The sequence below is a fragment of the Lissotriton helveticus genome, chromosome 3_1 (assembly GCF_964261635.1).
Source record: "Lissotriton helveticus chromosome 3_1, aLisHel1.1, whole genome shotgun sequence".
NCBI lineage: Eukaryota > Metazoa > Chordata > Amphibia > Caudata > Salamandridae > Lissotriton > Lissotriton helveticus.
The window spans coordinates 874036878-874057050 of record NC_136061.1 but is presented as its reverse complement, the minus strand read 5'-3'; positions in this window follow the sequence as shown (position 1 = coordinate 874057050).

Sequence of the window (20173 nt, the reverse complement as noted above, 5' to 3'; positions counted from 1 at the left end):
CAGAGGATGCATAATTCAATAGGCAGAGTTGGAATTATTTTGATGACCCCAGGAACCGACAGTATTACCATGAAGATTATGACATGGATGAGGTGACTGGGTTGTCCCAAAGCTAGGACAGCCAGGGACACGGCAAGGGACCAGTTCCAGTGCCTATTGATCAACACGGACCGTACATCACCACTGATTTGCAGGGCACCACAGAGAAATTTCTAGTTGACACAGAGGCTATGAATAGCTCTGTTTCCCGTTCACTGGTCCCGTGGGCAGCTCTGTCTGGCCAAAATAATGTTTTGGTTGGTTTCTCAAGTGTGCCCTTTGTTAGCCCAATTTCCAAACCTCTTGAATTGACTATTGGTCCCATTACGGTTGATTACCCATTTTTATTAATGTCCAATTGTTGGGAAAATTTGTTTGGGATTGGATTTGTTAAACAGACTACTTGCGACGATCTTCTGTTCTCCTGATGTTGTGTATATGACCATTGGCCCGTGTCAAACAATGTTTTGCCAAAGAGGCTCCACTTCCCGCAGAATTTGAGACCCTGAATATTGTGGGCCACAGGGGACACGGATGTGGGGTTGCTTCTGATCCCGCCAGTGTCCATTCAGCTCAAGGATAATGCCAAATTGCTGCGTATTCCTCAGTACAAGATTTCAAAGGCAGGAGAAAAAGCTCTCCTACAAATAATACAGGATGTGATTAAAACAGGGGTGGTTGAAAGTGTAATACCCCTATTCTTACTATCCTGATGCTCACCCAGATATCTACCGTTTTGTTATTGACCTGCGGGAAGTCAATAATATTGTAGTTCCCCAATACCCAGTTGTCCCTGATATTGCTACTATTTTGACAATGATCCCCTCATCTGCAAAATTATTTTCTGTAATAGATTTGAAAAACGCCTTTTTCAGCATACCAATACACACAGATAGCCAATATTTGTTTGGTTTTACAATTGCTGGTCGAAGTTTTAGATTCTGTCGTGCTCCTCAAGGCTATGCAGAAAGCCCTAGTATAAACAGCCAAACATTAAAAACAACATTGGATTCTCTGCTGTAACAATATGTTGATAACCTTCTTGTGGCCTCAGATACTGAAGATGGCTGCAGGGAAGCCACAGTTAAATTACTCTTGCATTAGCAGTCCATGGCCACAAGATGTCATTTTCCAAATTTCAATATTGTCGACAGGAGGTCACCTACTTAGGTCACCTACTGTCGAAGGAGGGATGCAGACTAACCCCAGGGCACATAGCCACCATCACTAATATGCCTATTCCCAAGACCAAACGTGAGGTACGCGTGTTTATAAGGATAACATCGTATTGTCGGCTTTGCATCCCTAACTATTACCTACTAACAAAACCCCTTCTTTACCTCACCACCAAAGATGTACATGAACCCCTGCCTTGGACACCTGCATGCCCGCAAGCTTTCAAACAGCTAAAGGTTGGTACTGTGCTTGGTAATCCTGACTACTAGAACCCTTTTGTGTTCTACATGCATGAGGCGGACGGTTGCTTACTTTCTGTTCTAACACAGGGTTTCGGTGGTCAGCAGAGACCCTGCGCCTATTTCTCTGCCATGCCAGATAACGTCGCCAGAGCGCTCCCGAGCTGTGTGAGAGCTGCCACGACTGTGGCAGTTTCTATCAGACAATTGGCAGGGCTCATCCATACTGATCTCACAGTAATGGTACCTCATGCTGTGGATATGCTTCTGAACAAGACAAAGACACATCACCTTACTAGTGCACGTCTTACGGGTTATCAGTTGACTTTGTTCGCTCCACACATTACCATCAAACGATGTGCTACTCTGAACCCAGCCATGTTACTACCCCTCCCTTCAGAAGAAAAATACAATGATGTCTATGATTGCTTGTTTCGCACTGAAGAAGAGACAAAGGGACGGATGAACTTGAATGATGTTCCCTTATCTGAACCCCAAGAGGAACTATACGTCGATGGCTCTTGTTTAAAATTGCTGGATACCACTACTACTGCAGGCTACACAATCACCACCGTACATATTGTAGTTGAGATGTCTCGCATTCCATACCAGTAGGCCCAGGCAACATAGTTGGTCGCACTTCTAGGGGCCTGTGAATTGAGGGAAGGACTGACTGTCAATATTTACACCTACAGCCAATATGCGTTCGGGAGGTGGTCCATAATTTTGTGCGCCTCTGGGTGGAGAGAGGGTTCCTGACTAAGCCTGGGCAAAGCACTATGCTACGCTCGCATAATTTGTGAAGTTTGCGCTACTTCGCACTATGCGATTGCACATAGCACAGTGCAAACACGCGGAGCGTAGTGCAGCGGTCATTTTTTGCTTGCACCGCTGTCCTCAACGTCAAGTTGGCAACCGCGAGCAAGGAAAATGACATCCCGGCGAGTCTTTTTCCTTGTTCGCTATCAGCAACATCAAGTTGGCGATCGCGAGCGTGGAAAATAAACCTTCCGGCGAGCTTCTCAACGTGGGGAGGTCAGGTTTCTCATTGCGAGTGGTCGTGTATGGTCACGACCGCTCACGATGAGAAACTACTAGTCCGCGTTGAGAAAGCTGCCGCTCGAGTAGAAATCTACTCGAGTGGCAGAAAACGACTGCTTGCACTGTGCAAGATGCAGTTTGCACTCATTGCACAGTGTGAACAAGCATCTGGCACTGTGCAATCAGTGTGAACATTTTTGCACAGTGCACTACGCAGTTCTCGTAGCTACGCGTAGCTCGCGTATTGCAAAGTGCACTTTGCGTAGCTCACGTAACGCTACTTCGCAAACTATGCCCAGGGTTATTCCTGACATCACACGGCCAGAGAATACACGATGGTCCACTGATACTTAGACTGTTATCAGCCCTCAACCTTCCTACTAAATTGGCTATAATAAAATGTTGTGCCCATAAGTCTGTCACGGATGATGTTGGGAGAGGCAATGTGTTTGCAGACAGAACAGCCAAGGAGAGAGCCAGATCAAAAAGGAATAAGATATTTGTGGCAGGTCCTGCTAGATGGGTCCCAGATAATTGGATGTTCGAGAATACTGTGGAAAGTGTAAAGGAAAGACAGAATGAGGCTACTATAGACAAAGTAGACATGTGGGAGGAGAGGAGAGTATAGGACGCTTGGACGAGGATGGATGTTTGACTGATTTGTCAGGAAAGCATAGATGGCTGTTACCCAATGCTTTTGTTCTCCCTGTGGTCACTATGGCTAATGGTCAGGCGTACATTAGTGTGAAGGGTATTTGTAAATTGTTAGACCCAGTATGGCAATATGAGAATATCTCTAAAGTTGCAACGGACTTGGTGAGACATTGTATTGTCTGTTTGAAGCACAACCCCAGAAAAGGCACCCCTACACCTGCTGGTAGTTTTGCACCGCCTTCTTTCCCTTTCGAGGTCATCCAGATGGATTTCATCGAAATGGAATGAGTCAACAATTTAAATATGTACTAGTGGTAGTCTGTGCATTTAGTAAGTGGGTAGAGGCCTAACCAACTAAAGAAAATACAGCTATAGCGACGGCAAAGGCACTTTTAAAGGAGTACTTCCCACACTGCGCATTGCCAGGTGTGATCTGGAGTGACAACGGGAGCCACTTCAATGCTAAAGTCATTGAACTGGTGTGTAAAGGCTTGCAGATTGTACAGAAATTCGATGCTGCAAACCATCCACAATCAGCCAGTTTGCAATGGCCAGATGCATTACCCTTTGCACTCATGTCAGCAAGGGTGACTGCACATTCTAGGACTGGACTGTCACCCTACAAAGTGGTCTTTGGGCATCCTGCTATTGTTTGGGGCATCCCAAGTCCTCGAAGATTTTCAGAGAAAGAATATCCTCTCTTGAGTGACTATTTGTGTGCCTTGCCTAAAGATCTTTGTTCTGTTCACCAACAGATATCTGCCACCCTACAACCATTCCCAGAGGGTCCCAGGCATCAGATCCAGCCTGGAGACTATGTGCTCATCTGCCAGTTTCAGCGCAAATTCGGCTTGGAGCCGCTGTGGAGGGGCCCTACCCAGGTGCTTTTGGCCACTAGGACAGCTGTAAAGGTGAATGGCCTGAAGTACTGGGTGCACGCCTCTCAGGTAAAGAGGGTGCCTCTGCCGCTCCCGTATGATTACCGGGTAAAGGACAGGATTGCCAATTAGGAAGGAGAGCTGGTGTCCCACTTTGTTCCCTTTTCTGATGCCCGCTTGAGAGGGGCACAGATGGACAAAGAGAGTGATGAGGTCTTGCTCGAGGCAGTTCCCCCTGAGATAAGGTCCGCCCTGGATACTCCAGCTCCAGCAGCGCAAACACCTGAGTCCCGATCCCCAACAGAGTGTGAGTTCTTACCCTTATTTGTTGACAATGGAGTGCCTGGGCACACTAGGTACAACCTGCGGCCCGACGGAAAGACAGTGCATCAGCAGGCCAACAGAGGATTTAGGGAAAGACTTGAGTTTAGGGCGCAGGTGCTGTGTTTCTGGTATCTGCTTTAGCTTAGAGTAAAGAATACTGGTGCACTGTCTGGAACACTGGACAGGATCGTTGAGGGTATTTGCCCCAGAGGGAGGTTACCCTATCCTGAAAGAAGGATTGTCTACAGCACTAGCCGCAATTGTGTTGCTGAGTTGCAAGTGTGCAGCTCCATCATGGGAGAATCAACGTTGATGAACGATAGAAGTCTGCCAGTGAGGCTTTGACGGACAAAGGGAAGAAAAACACTCCTCTGGCTGGTTGTACAGTGAATTCTGTTTTTCCCTAAATACTTTCTCGCTATGTACCCATTTGGTTGTGCCACAATAAGGGAGGAGTGCCCTTTAATTGACCTGGATGGTCTAATTGGTCCACTGGGAATAGGGTGGTGGTATTCATTCTGGTGCTGATGATGAAAATATTTGGAATGGGAAACAACCTTTACAACACAACTTTTACAACGCACTACCATTACAACGCATGCATTACAACGCAACATCCCTTACAACGCATGCCATTACAATGCAACCATTCCCACGCATGACACTACAATGCATACAATTACAACTCATGTCATTACAACGCATACCATTACAATGCATACCATTGCAACGCATACCATTACAACGCATAGTACCCTTACACTATCCAACACTTACCCTACTGTTACACCCCCTGGAGTTAGAATAGTAATTTTTACCCCTACACTATCCAACACTTACCCTACTGTTGCACCCCCTGGAGTTAGAATAGTAATTTTTACCCCTACACTATCCAACACTTACCCTACTGTTGCACCCCCCCCTAGAGTTAGAATAGTATTTTTTACCCCTACACTATCCAATACTTACCATACATGCAATGTAATGGTATACGGTGTATTGGTATGCGTTGTGCGTTGTAATGGAATGCGTTGTAAAGGTAGTTTTTAAAAATTCGTTGTAATGGCATGCGGTGTAATGGAATGCGTTGTAATGGATGTTGCGTTCTAAAAAATGTGTTGTAAAGGTATGCATTGTAAAAGTATGCGTTGTAATGTCATACATCCATTTGGAATTGTATGGTATCTGGAGGATCAACATCCTGTACATACTCTTATAGGGACTACCCCAGTGCCAGCAGAGCATTCATTTATTACATTGGCCCCGCATAAAGAAAGACATAGACACACTTAGAATCGCAATGCTTTTATTTAGATGCTTCATCAGGTGCATAGCATAATTAATATCACAGTGTGCTGGGTATGTGGGCTACTCCCTTCAGTTATGCATAAAAAATATTTATTAATTTCTAAGCCCTTATAGTACTTAGGTAGCTGTGAGGCTTGGTTTCAACTACTGTCCATGGTATATATGCACTATTATGCAGATGCAATGAAAATGACACAGGCCAATTATGAAGCAATTCTAGATAACATTATTGTGCATCAGGGATATACCCCTGGGGAAGATGGAAAGGAGAGTATGCTACACCCTGATGCTTGCATGAATGTTTTTACAGTCCACGAAAATGTCACCTGGTTAACCCCTTCGATGCTGATGACGGAGCGGTTCCGTCATCAGCATCGGTTGGGCTGTGCTGATGACGGAACCGCTACGTCATAAGCACATCCCCCGGGGGGAGCGCTGGCACTCCCCCCCTAGGGCATCGATTGTGGTTTTCCAAGCAGGGATGGCAGCGGAAGAGTTTCCGCTGCCACCCCCGAGCCCCCCACGCTTCCTGATGACATCAGCGCGCACAGCGCACACCGACATCATCAGGAAGCGCTGGACATGCTGGAAACCATTTGTTTCCAGCAGGTCCAGGATCAGGAGATGAGTTTGGGCCTCCGGTGGGGCGGGGGGGGCATTTTATGGGGCCTTGAGGCATCGGGGGGAGGAAACGACCCCTTGGGCAAGGGTTGCTCCGTTAGGGGCCAAATATATTTTCTGACTTTTCTGCCCCCCCCTGGGGCAGATCGGCCTTTTTTTTGGCCGATCTGCACCCGGGGGGCGGGGGGGCAGAAAAGCCCACTAGAGCCAGGGATTTTTTTTAATTGAAATCGGAAGCGACCCCTTGGGCAAGGGTCGCTTCCTTGGGGCCACATTTAAAAAACTATATATTCTGCCCCCTCTGGGGCAGATCTGGTTTTTTAATTTGGCCTTTCTGCCCCCCTGGGGGGCAGAATACCCCATTAGACACCAGGGAATTCTTGTATTTTTAAATGGAAGTGACCCCTTGGGCAAGGGTCGCATTCTAAGGGGGCACATTTTTTTTCAGACTTTTCTGCCCCCCTGGGGACAGATCGGCCGTTTTTCGGGCCGATTCTGAACCCAGGGGGGTAGAAAAGCCCACTATAGCCAGGGAATTTGTTTTTAGTAAAATCAGAAGTTACCCCTTGGGCAAGGGTTTCTTCCTTGGGCCCACATTTTTTTTAAGTATATTCTGCCCCCTCTGGGGGCAGATTGGTTTGTTAATTAAGACACCAGGGAATTCTTTTATTTTTAAATGGAAGGGACCCATTGGGCATGGGTCACTTCCTGGGGGCCCAAATTAAAAAAATATATATATTCTGTGCCCCCTGGGGACAGACAGCCTGATTTTTTGGGCATTTCTGGCCCCAGGCCACTAGTTACAGGGATATAAAAATAAATATTGTGCTTGCTTCCAGGGGACATATATTTGTTTATGTGTATTCAGCCCTTTCTGCCCCCATTTGTGTAGTGACATAGCCTGTGACATAGCCTGTTATAATGTGTATTGTTTTTTTTTCTTGTAAAGTGTAATGATTTATTTTCCCCTTTTTTGTTCTTGTTCAAGGCTTTTGCTCTTTGGACTGTTGCAGTGTATGGTTTCGTTAGTGGTGGTTCTGCTGTTTGTGTATTTGCATGTGTTTGGTAAGAGACCTTTTTTGTACAATTTCAATGTAAATGTTTTTTTTGCAAAGTGTGTAATAATACCAGTATGTTTGGTTTCTGTTTTTTTGTGATTGTAAAACATGTTTTGCATTTGTGCTTGATGTGTATTTTGTTTTCTGTAGATTTATGTTTTTTTTCTTCTTTCTAGTGGGATATCGTTGACTATTTGCTGGTCTTTGCAGAGTAGGTGCTGGTGAGTGTAGCTGTCTCTTGTAAGTGAATTGTATAGTTTTTCAGTATATAGATCTTTGTGATAAAGGCTTACATTTTTTTACTTACTTTGCACAGTGTTGGTTGTTGAGTTGTTTGTGCAGTCTCCTTTCTTAGTAAGGATAATGCCTAGCCGCCGGATTACTACTCAGCAAGTTGTTGGAATGCTTTTTGATTCTTCCTCTGACCATGGTCCAGAGATTGACTCTGATTCTGAGTCAGAGGTGGGAGGTCAAGATACAGGTAGTGAGTTTTCTCTCCACATGGCATCATCTGATAATGAAGATACTCTGAGTGCTGATGAAGGTACTTTTGGTGTGGATGAAGTGCCTGTGTTAGAGGAAGACATTGCTGTGCCGATAGTGCGGCAAGAGGCATCTGGGCTGCAGCCTGGGGCTGCAAGACTTCCCGTTGAAAGTTCTGACCTCTGGGTTGCCCTAGGCATGGTGCAGGCGGCATTGCCAGACGTTACTGGTGTTCCAGGGTGTAGGGTGAACACTGAAAACTTTTTGCCGATTGATTTTTTTCAGTTGTTTATGGATGATGTGTTTTTGGCAGAGAATGTTGAGCAGACTAATTTGCATGCAGAACAGTTTTTGAGGGAGAATAGTGCCAGCCTTAAGTCCAACGCTAGAGTTACCCAGTGGACTCCCACAAATCTGGAAGAGATGAAGAAGTTCTTGGGTTTAAATTTTTTGATGGGCTAGCTTAGGAAGCCATCCATGGCTTCATATTGGTCTAATAGTCCCTTGATGGCAACTTCTACATTTCCGGCAGTCATGATTCGTGATAGGTATTTGGTTCTGCTTTGGATGATGCATTTTGTCGATAATTGTTTAGCGTTGCCACGAGATCACCCTGATTGTGACCGTCTTTTCAAGATTCGGCCTGTCATTGATCACTTTGTTGATCGATTTTCTGGGATCTATGCTCCTGGGGAAGACATTGCAGTGGATGAGTCTTTGGTGTTGTTCAAGGGCCGTTTGGTTTTTAGGCAATACATTTCTAGTAAGAGGGCACGCTATGGAATTAAGCTGTGTATGCTGTGTGACAGTCGGACTGGATATGTTTCTAATTTCAGGGTGTACACTGGTAAGGAATCCAGGATTAACCCCCTGGTTGTCCGTCCACTTTTGGAGTGATTGAGAAAATTGTGTGGGAAATGGTAGAGGATTATTTAAAAAAAGGCCATCATTTATATGTAGATAACTTCTACACTGGTGTGCGGTTGTTCATGGAATTGGCCAATGTGGACACTGTTGCTTGTGGCACAATCCGCTCTAACCGTATAGGCTTCCCAAAAGAACTTGTTTGTCAAAAGCTTGCCCGGGGACAGTGCAGTGCATTGCGTTGCGAGGATCTTCTAGCTGTGAAGTTTTCAGACAGGAGAGATGTCTACATGTTGACTACCATACATGATGAAAGCACTGAACCGGTAGCTGTTTGGGGTCAGGTTGCTGACGCGCGCAAACCTGTGTGCATTTTAGACTATAATAGGCACATGGGTGGTGTTGACAGAGTAGATCAGAGGTTTGAACCGTATGCTGCTCTTCGAAAGGCTTACATTTGGTACAAGAAGTTGGCTATCCATCTTTTCCACTTGGCAACCTTTAATGCTTTTGTTGTGTTCCAGGAATCTTGTCCTCAGTCAAAGATGACTTTTGTAAAGTTTCAGGAGTCTGTAATAGGCAGCCTTGTTTTAGTGGAACAGGCAAGTGTTCCTAGAGTTGGAGTGCTGGAGGATGTTGCCAGATTGGAAGATCGGCACTTTCCTGATCAAATTCCTCCTACATCCTCAAAAGACTTTCCCAGTCGGAGATGTAGAGTCTGTTGGGGAAGACGTTCGCGGAAGGAGGTTCGTATGTACTGCCCCAACAGTCCTTCTAAACCTGGGCTGTGCGTACCTGCTTGTTTTAGAATGTACCACACGCAAAATAATTTTTGGGAACATCCATGAGTGGTAAAGTGAACTGCCTGGCCTCTATTCTTTAATACTTTTTGTTTAGTTTCAAAGTTGGCATTTGTGTAGTGTATTTAGTTTTATTTGTTGTGTTAGTAGATTTGTATAAATTTGCAATTTGTGTTTTTTTATTTATATAAAAAAATTCTCAAATATTTTGTTGCTTTGCGTGTAGTGGAGATTGTCTGGCAGTGTGCCTGGACTGGTGCTTGGCTCGCGGTGTGTGTGGAGTGGCGCTTGCCTGGTGGTGTGTTTGGATTGGTGCTTGGCTGGTGGTGTGCCTGGACTGGTGCTTGGCTGGCGGTGTGCGTGGAGTGGTGTTGACTGGCGGTGTGCGTCGAGTGGCGCTTGACTGGTGGTGTACGTGGACTGGTGCTTGGCTGGTGGTGTGCGTGGACTGCTGCTTGGCTGGTGGTGTGCGTGGACTGGCGCTCGGCTGGCGGTGTGTGAGAAGTGACTTAATGCTGGTCACTACACACAGTGGTAGCTGAGCGCCACTCCATGCAATCCAAGAGTTTGTGTAGTTGCTGTGTCAGGAATGTGGGCGTGTCAAAGTGATGGGCCCTTGAATGGCGCTGTCTGCTGGTGGAAGTGTTGTAACGTGATGGGTCCGCGTCTGGCGGAGTGAATGTTTTGTATGTGTCACACGTATGAAAGGTGTATGAATGGCCTGTAAAGAGGTTGGTGCTTTGTCGTGGCTTTACAGCTCACGAGCTGTGAGTCAATGGTTCAGTTTCTCGTCCTTTCAATTATTAACAGTGCATTTCATTTTTTGTGAAATCATTTGCTAATTTAATTGTATATACTGAACCATCACGCACCCTTGTGCCAAATCCAACCAGTATGTGTGTGTGTTTGAGGACTTGATGGCTGTGTAGCAATTGTTTAAAAAAAAATTTGAAGCAGGGTGCACCTTGTCCCTTTTTTGTGAATGTTGTGATGTGTTGCTTTCGTGCCTGGTGGTGTGAATAGTCTTCTGTGTATCAAGTATGAAAGGTGTGTGAATGGCCTGTAAAGCGGTTGGTGCCTTGAAGTGGCTTTACAGCTCACGAGCTGCGAGTCATTGGTTCAGTTTTTTTGTCCATGGAATTGACAGTGCATTTCATTTTCTGTGAAATCTCTTGTTAATAAAATTGTATATACTGAACCATCACTGGCCCTCGTGCCAAATCCAACCAGTATGTGTGTGTGTTTGAGGAATAGATGGCTGTGCAGGAATCTTTGTCTTTTTAGTCTCTCTGCCAAGGTGTACATTCCACCTACGAATAAGAGTACCAATAACAATTGTAGATATTGTTGAAAACCCATGGAAGTGCATGGTGATGTCTCTCTGGTGAAATCTAACAAGATTTTTTTATCCACAATATCCTGCAAAACTCACAATGTCTGTCATATTTTCCTTGCAATATTGTGCCAAAATTGTCACGCTGCAGAACTAAACAACTAATATTGTCCAAACTATCTGGTTTTGCTAGGGGGGACACATGGGCTTTTCCCTCCCTGCTCGGTGGACATCTAGGGAAACCTACCAAACACACACATTTCTGGAAAGTAGACACCTTGGGGCTTCCAAGGAGGTATGGCTTACATGGATTCTCCAACGTTCCTTTACCCAGAATCCCTTGCAAACCTCAATTTTAGCTGAAAAAATCAGTTTTTTCACACATTTTTGTGTGGGAAAGCATGGCATCACTGGGCTCACACATATATCCTCCCACCCAGCGTTCCTCCAGGTCTCCCAATAAAAATGATACCTCACTTGCGTGGGTGGCTCAAGGACCCGCAACAGGCAAGGGCCCAAAACCTAATGAGGCGACATCAAAATTACCTATCACAAACCAACCTGGTTTTGCAAGGGGGTTCCCATGAGTTTTTGGCCCAGGGCTTGGCGGTCATCTAGGGAAACCTACCTTGCCCATACAATTATGGAACCTAGACACACGGGGAGTCCAGCGAGGTATAGCTTGCGTGGGTCCCTCATCATTCTCCTACCCAGAATCCACTGCAAACCTCAAATTTCGCTAAAAAAATCACTTTTTTCTCACATTTCTGTGTGGTAAAGTTGTGAAATCTGCGTGGATCCTCAAATTTCCTCCCACCCAGCATTCCCCCAGGTTTCCCAATAAAAATGGTACCTCACTTGCGTGGGTGGCTCAAGGACCCGCAACACACGAGGGCCCAAAACCTAATGAGGCGACATCATAATTATCTATCACAAACCAACCTGGTTTTGCAAGAGGGTTCCCCTGAGTTTTTGGCCTGGGGCTCGGTGGCCATCTAGGGAAACCTACCTAACCCACACATTTCTTGAAACTAAACACCCGGGGGAGTCCAGCGAGGTATGGCTTGCGTGGATCCCTCATCATTCTCCTACCCAGAATCCACTGCAAACCGCAAATTTTGGAAAACAAATCACTTTTTTCTCACATTTCTCTGTGGTAAAGTTGTGGAATCTGCGTGGATCCTCAAATTTCCTCCCACCCAGCTTTCTCCCAGGTCTCCCGATGAAAATGGTACCTCACTTGCGTGGGTAGGCATAGTGGCTGCAACAGGAAAAGGCCCAAATCGTACGGTAGAGACTTTAAAAATACCTATAGCAAAACTACCTGTTTTTTTTGGGGGGGCACCTGAGTTTTTTGCCCCGTGATCCGCAGCCATCTTGGGAAGCTACCAAACCCAAACATTTCTGAAAACTAGACACCCTGGGGAGTCCAGCGAGGTATGGCATGCGTCAGTCCACCAACGATTTCCTACTCAGAAATGTGGGTAAGAGAACCTGGTGGGAGGCAGTCGGGTCACCCCATCCTGAATTCCCCTGGGTGTCTAGTTTTCAAAAATATATAGGTTTGCTAGGGTTCCCTAAGTGCCGGCAGATCTAGGGTTCAAAAACTACATGTAGGCACTTTGCCAAAAAAGGGTCTTTTTCTCTGCGAAATTGAGGTGCGACCATGTTGGTTTTGTGCCGTTTCCTGTCGCAGGCACTAGGCTGACCCACGCAAGTGAGGTACCATTTTTATCAGAAGAGTTTGAGGAACGCGGCGTGGGTGGAAAATTGTTGATCCACGCAGATTCCAGAACTTTCCACCACAGAAATGTGAGGAAAGTGTGTTTTTTTGGTCAATTTTTTAGGTTTGCAAGGGATTCTGGGTAACAGAACCTGGTAGGAGGCAGTCGAGTCACCCCATCCTGAATTCCCCTTGGTGTCTAGTTTTAAAATATTTATAGGTTTGCTAGGTTTCCCTAGGTGCCGGCAGAGCTAGGGTTCAAAAACTGTAGGTAGGCACTTTGCCAAAAAAAGGGTCATTTTTCACTGCGAAATTGAGGTGCGACCATGTTGCGTTTTGCGCCATTTCCTGTCACAGGCACTAGGTTGACCCACGCAAGTGAGGAACCATTTTTTTCAGAAGACTTTGGGGAACGCGGGGTTAGTGGAAATTTGTTGATCCACGCAGATTCCAGAACTTTCCACCACAGAAATGTGAGGAAAATGTGGTTTTTTGTCAATTGTTTAGGTTTGCAAGGGATTCTGGGTAACAGAACCTGGTGGGAGGCAGTCAAGTCACCCCATCCTGAATTTCCCTGGGTATCTAGTTGTCAAAAATGTATAGGTTTGCTAGGTTTCCCTAAGTGCCGGCAGAGCTAGGGTTAAAAAACTGCAGGTAGGCACTTTGCCAAAAAAGGGTCATTTTTCACTGCGAAATTGAGGTGCGACCACGTTGCTTTTTGCGCCATTTCCTGTCGCAGGCACTAGGCTGACCCACGCAAGTGAGGCATCATTTTTCTCAGAAGACTTTGGGAAACGCGAGGTGGGTGGAAATTTGTTGATCCACGTGGATTCCAGAACTTTCCACCACAGAAATATGAGGAAAATGTGTTTATTTTGTCAATTATTTAGGTTTGCAAGGGATTCTGGGTAACAGAACCTGGTGGGAGGCAGTCGAGTCACCCCATCCTGAATTCCTCTGGGTGTTTAGTTTTCAAAAATGTATAGGTTTGCTAGGTTTCCCTAGGTGCCGGCAGAGCTAGGGTTCAAAAACGACAGGTAGGCACTTTGCCAAAAAAGGGTAATTTTTTCACTGCAAAATTGAGGTGCGACCACGTTGCGTTTTGCGCCGTTTCCTGTGTCAGGCACTAGGCTGACCCACACAAGTGAGGTATCATTTTTCTCAGATTACTTTGGGGGACGCGGGGTGGGTAGAAATTTGTTGATCCACGCAGATTCCAGAACTTTCCACGAAAGAGATATGAGGAAAATTTCGTTTTTTTGGTCAATTTTTTAGGTTTGCAAGGGATTCTGGGTAACAGAACCTGGTGGGAGGCAGTCGAGTCACCCCATCCTAAATTCCCTTGTTTGTCTAGTTATCAAAAATGTATAGGTTTGCTAGGTTTCCCTAGGTGCTGGCAGAGCTAGGGTTAAAAAACTACAGGTAGGCACTTTGCCAAAAAAGGGTAATTTTTCACTGCGAAATTGAAGTGCGACCACGTTGCGTTTTGCGCTGTTTCCTGTCGCAGGCACTATGCTGACCCACGCAAGTGAGGTACCATTTTTCTCAGAAGACTTTGGGGAACGTGAGGTGTGTGGGAATTTGTTGTTCCACGCAGATTCCAGAACTTCCACCACAGAAATGTGAGGAAAATGTGTTAAAAAAAATAAATTTGGTTTGCAAGGGATTCTGGGCAACAGAACCTGGTGGGAGGCAGTCGAGTCACCCCATCCTGAATTCCCCTGGGCGTTTAGTTTTCAAAAATGTATAGGTTTGCTAGATTTCCCTAGGTGCCTGCAGAGCTAGGGTTAAAAAACTATAGGTAGGCACTTTGCCAAAAAAGGGTCATTTTTCTCTGCGAATTTGAGGTGCGACCATGTTGCGTTTTGCGCCATTTCCTGTCACAGGCACTAGGCTGACCCACGCAAGTGAGGTACGATTTATTTCAGAAGACTTTGGGAAAAGCGGAATGGGTGGAAATTTGTTGATCCACGCAGATTCCAGAACTTTCCACCACAGAAATGTGAGGAAAATGTGTTTTTTTGTCAAATTTTTAGGTTTGCAAGGGATTCTGGGTAACAGAACCTGGTGGGAGGCAATCAAGTCACCCAATCCTGAATTTCCCTGGGTATTTAGTTTTCAAAAATGTATAGGTTTGCTAGGTTTCCCTAAGTGCCGGCAGAGCTAGGGTGCAAAAACTACAGGTAGGCACTTTGCCAAAAAAGGGTCATTTTTCACTGCGCAATTGAGGTGCGACCATGTTGCGTTTTGCGCCATTTCCTGTCACAGGCACTAGGCTGACCCACGCAAGTGAGGTACCATTTTTCTCAGAAGACTTTGGGAAACGCGAGGTGGGTGGAAATTTGTTGATCCACGTGGATTCCAGAACTTTCCACCACAGAAATATGAGGAAAATTTGTTTTTTTTTTCAATTGTTTAGGTTTGCAAGGGATTCTGGGTAACAGAACCTGGTGGGAGGCAATCAAGTCACCCAATCCTGAATTTCCCTGGGTATTTAGTTTTCAAACATGTATAGGTTTGCTAGGTTTCCCTAGGTGCCGGCAGAGCTAGCGTTCAAAAACCACAGGTAGGCACTTTGCCAAAAAAGGGTAATTTTTCACTGCGAAATTGAGGTGCGACGACATTGCGTTTTGCGCCATTTCCTGTTGCAGGCACTAGGCTGACCCACACAAGTGAGGTACCATTTTTCTCAGAAGACTTATGGGAACGCGGGGTGGGTGGAAATTTATTGATCCACGCAGATTCCAGAACTTTCCACCACAGAGACATGAGGAAAATGTGTTTTTGTTGGTCAATTCTTTAAGGTTTGCAAGGGATTCTGGGTAACAGAACCTGGTGGGAGGCAGTCGAGTCACCCCATCCTGAATTCCCTTGTTTGTCCAGTTTTAAAAAATGTATAGGTTTGCTAGGTTTCCCTAGGTGCTGGCAGAGCTAGGGTTAAAAAACTACAGGTAGGCACTTTGCCAAAAAAGGGTAATTTTTCACTGCGAATTTGAGGTGTGACCACGTTGCGTTTTGCGCTGTTTCCTATCGCAGGCACTAGGCTGACCCACGCAAGTGAGGTACCATTATTCTCAGAAGACTTTGGCGAACGCGAGGTGTGTGGAAATTTGTTGTTCCACGCAGATTCCAGAACTTTCCACCACAGAAATGTGAGGAAAATGTGTTTTTTTTACCATTATTTAGGTTTGCAAGGGATTCAGGGTAACAGAACCTGGTGGGAGGCAATCAAGTCACCCAATCCTGAATTTCCCTGGGTATTTAGTTTTCAAAAATGTATAGGTTTGCTAGGTTTCCCTAAGTGCCGGCAGAGCTAGGGTGCAAAAACTACAGGTAGGCACTTTGCCAAAAAAGGGTCATTTTCCACTGCGAAATTGAGGTGCGACCATGATGCGTTTTGCGCCATTTCCTGTCGCAGGCACTAGGCTGACCCACGCAAGTGAGGTATCATTTTTCTCAGAAGACTTTGGGAAGTGCGAGGTGGGTGGAAATTTGTTGATCCACGTGGATTCCAGAACTTTCCACCACAGAAATATGAGGAAAATTTGTTTATTTTGTCAATTATTTAGGTTTGCAAGGGATCCTGGGTAACAGAACCTGGTGGGAGGCAGTCGAGTCACCCCATCCTGAATTCCTCGGGGTGTTTTGTTTTAAAAAATGTATAGGTTTGCTAGATTTCCCTAGGTGCTGGCAGAGCTAGGGTTCAAAAACTACAGGTAGGCACTTTGCCAAAAAAGGGTAATTTTTCACTGCGAAATTGAGGTGCGACCATGTTGCGTTTTGCGCCATTTCCTGTCGCAGGCACTAAGCCTTCCCACGCAAGTGAGGTACCATTTTTCTCAGAAGTCTTTGGGGAACGCGGGGTGGGTGTAAATTTGTTGATTCATGCAGATTCCAGAGCTTTCCACCACAGAAATGGGCGGGAAATTCATTTTTTTTGGTAAATTCTTTAGGTTTACCAGGGGTTCTGGGTAATAGAACCTGGTGGGAAACAGTCAAGTCACCCCATCCTGGATTCCCCAGGGTGTCTACTTTTGAGAAATGTATAGGTTTGCTGGGTTTCCCTTTGTGCCGGCCGCGCTAGGTTACAAAAACTACAGCTAGGCACTCTGCCAATAAAAGGGTCATTTTTCACTGCGAAAATTGAGGTGTGACCACGTTGTGTTTTGCGCCGTTTCCTGTCGCAGGCACAAGGCCGACCCACACAAGTGAGGTACCATTTTTATCGGGAGACTTAGGGTAATTCAGTTTTGTAAGGCAACTGTTATTACCTGTTGAGTTTTGATGCATTCTGCCTTCCAAATGAAAGACATTGTGTAAAAAAGAAGTCATTTTGAAAAATGACCAATAATTCTCATGCTAGTATGAGTAGTCCCATTTTCGAAAATGTGCAAATATGTACTGTTTCTAAACTCTAAAATGTATACCCATTTCATAAATACATAGGTGTCTTTCATACCGATGTTTCCATATATACATTTTTGAGGAATAATTGCTCTAAACCCGGTACATAATAAAATTCCATTGCAAGTTGCTGCGCAGTTTTTGGCTTTGGGTTCGTCGGGTTCTTGGTGAACCTACAAGTCCTATATATCCCCGCAACCCGGAAGGTCCAGCAAATGTAACAGTATATTGCTTTCAAAGAGCTGTCATAATTATAAGAAGTTACAGGTCAAAACGTTGACACAAAAAGGCAGTTTTTTTCAAGTAATTTTCATTTTTTCCAATATTTAACTGTTAGTTTCTATAAAGAAACCTTCATGGATTTAGACAAATGACCCCTTTCTGAATTCAGAATTTTGTCTACTTCAATAAAATGTTTTCCAGGATCCATTATTGCTTTCATACTCATTGTTACCATTAACTGGAAGGAGGTTGTAAGCACTAAAAATAGCAAAAATAGGCTATGACCCAGAAAACTGCCAAAACTGTGTAAAAAATGTTACAATGATTTCAGCCCCACAACTCCTTTTTTGATAACATTTGCAGGGAAAAACCCAGATGTTTTTCTTTGCAGCCCCTTTTTGCCATTTTTCTGAAAAAAAACAAAACATTTTACTGTATTTTGCTTAATTTCTGGGACCCCTCCAAGGGAATTCACAAACCCTGGGTACCTTTAGAATCCCCATGATGTTGGAAGAAAATGACGCAAAATTGACGTGGATACCTTATGTGGCCAAAAAGTTACAGAGGCCTAAGCAAGCACTACCCTAAATAGCCAAAAAAAGGCTTAGCACAGGAGGGGAAAAGGCCTAGCAGCGAAGGGGTTAAAAAATGAAGTATTAGACTTTCAAGGATTTAACATCACTGAATACTTTAAATGTTTCCGAGAGCGTAACATCATTGAGGATGAAGCTATGCCCGTTCCTGTGATAAATAAAATGGCTTGTTTTTGTGTTCAGGGGTCAGGGAATGTTTCTGCGGGACAAAGTCATTGTAATAATACCTACCAGCGGAATACGACTAGTAGCCCACCCTTACTGACACCTCCAAATGTGTACTTTATCTGTGGGGAACAAGATAAAGTGGATGGTCCGGACAGTGCTATCTCTCTTTCCTTCTGCCTCCTGTTTATATTGCACCATCCACATACCACAAAGATCATAGGTTACATCGAAGGGATATCCTCATACACCAAGCCAAAAGAGTGATCAATGTAGATGATATTGATAAAACGGATACTTCCCTACAGCAATTCACCGACATAATGAAAGGTATTGTGCTATTCTGTGGTACCTGTTTAATAGCTAGAGTAGTTGAAGGAGTCATTAATATTACTGCTGGTATACTCCCCAATATAACAGTCGAGCTCCAAGCTACGAGACTTGTTTCACTTGAAAATCGAATGGTTTTAGATGTCATACTGGCTGATAGGGGTGGAGTATGTAGGGTCATCGGCAGTAGCTGCTGTGTGTACACACCTGATAGTGCTCTCACCAAATATTCCGCCATGCAAAAGTTACACAGATTGACTGCAGCAATACACCAAGACATTTGATCATGGTATCTCACAGGGTGGCTCTGGGACCTATTGACTTCATGGTGTTGGAAGATATTTCTTGTACTGATTGCAGTTGCAGGGGTTATATTCACCTGTTGTTCATGCATCAATTGCCTTCCGGCTTGCTGCACATACTGTGCAACGAAACTCACCTCCAACATGGTGATGCCCACACAGGAAAATAAATATTGCTCGATGATTGTGCAAGAAATGTAGTCAATTATGTTAACAGATGAGGGAATATTTGAATATTGAACTGCTACGATTCTCGTACGTTTCTTATATATGCTTTGAATGTATTCTGCTATATGGACAATTATGCAATAGTCCCCCCCTTAGAATTGTAAAGACCCTTCTGGATAGCAATAAAGCTATTTTAGCCACATATTCTCAAAGGAGGGTCTGTTAGGTTTTAAATTCCATTTTATGTTGTGCATTTATACATATTATATATGTTAGTATTATGTGGCTAAATAGACACCATTTGTATATTATCCTTACAGCATGCAAGCTTAGTTGGCTTATGTGCCTCCATCTTGTAATGTGTGACTGCTAGAAGTCTGTTTAGGCCACATCCACACTAGGCCTCATTTGTTTTTCGCATGCTTCAGCAGAACTGTAGAACTGTATTCCGTTATTATTTCTTTGCTCTTCAAGGTTGAAGTCTGATTTTCTAATGAATAGATGTTCTTTTTGTGCATTCCTTTCTGCATGTGTAGTTCTGCTCCCACTTTAGGAGACGTTGAGGCCCAGGACATTGGCCTTGGAGCACTGATAATGCACCCGTCTGGCAGGTGTTAGCTCATCTCTCTGTACCTTCTTTGTCCATGCCCGGCTCAGGCTGGTACTTTTGCCATGGTAGGCATGGCTGAGGTCCACAGAAGGCTTTATCATGTATTAGCGCGCCTTGGGGAGTCTGTACCTCTCGGCAACCATCTTAGGGTGAAGGCCTGACCTGGGGCTCCTCTGCAGAGCATTTATTCAATAAAGTAAATTTGTTTTCTCTACTGTCTGACTGACTCTTTAATTCGGAAGGCTTAGCAGGTGGTTGTAGAAATAACCCGCGGGCCCTTGGAGGGCCACGTCCTTCACAAACAAACTTTGCATTCATTTATCACTGTTTCTGGGGTGTGGGTAGAGAGTGTCATATATGAGAAATGTGGTTTGGTGAGAATTATTAGAATGCACTTGAGTTACTGCAGTATTGTAGTTCTGCTAATGTGTGGGGTAGATCAAAGTGATGTCAGTGTGTGGTAGGGTATTAGCTGCAGAAGAGCAACCAAAAAGCACTCACTGGATAACAGGCAGATCTGTTAGATGCTCTTAGGAGAAGCAGGCATGTGATGAATACAGCCAACCACGGAAAAGGAACTAAAGTGTCCACTCAGTATTGATGAGGAGAAATCAGCAGAAATACACTGGGTACAGATAGCTATGGCAAATGCCTGAAAGAGTCCAACCCAGAGTGAAAGAGAAGTAATCAACAGGTGTGTGGTGGGTAAAAGCAACCCCGGCAAATTAAGTGAGTAATCCACTCAGGGGTGACAATGGACCAATTCACAGGCTTCCAGTAGATATAATGATGCCCTAGGTCACTTCTTTGCTTGTTGAGCTTAATAAGTGAAGTGCTG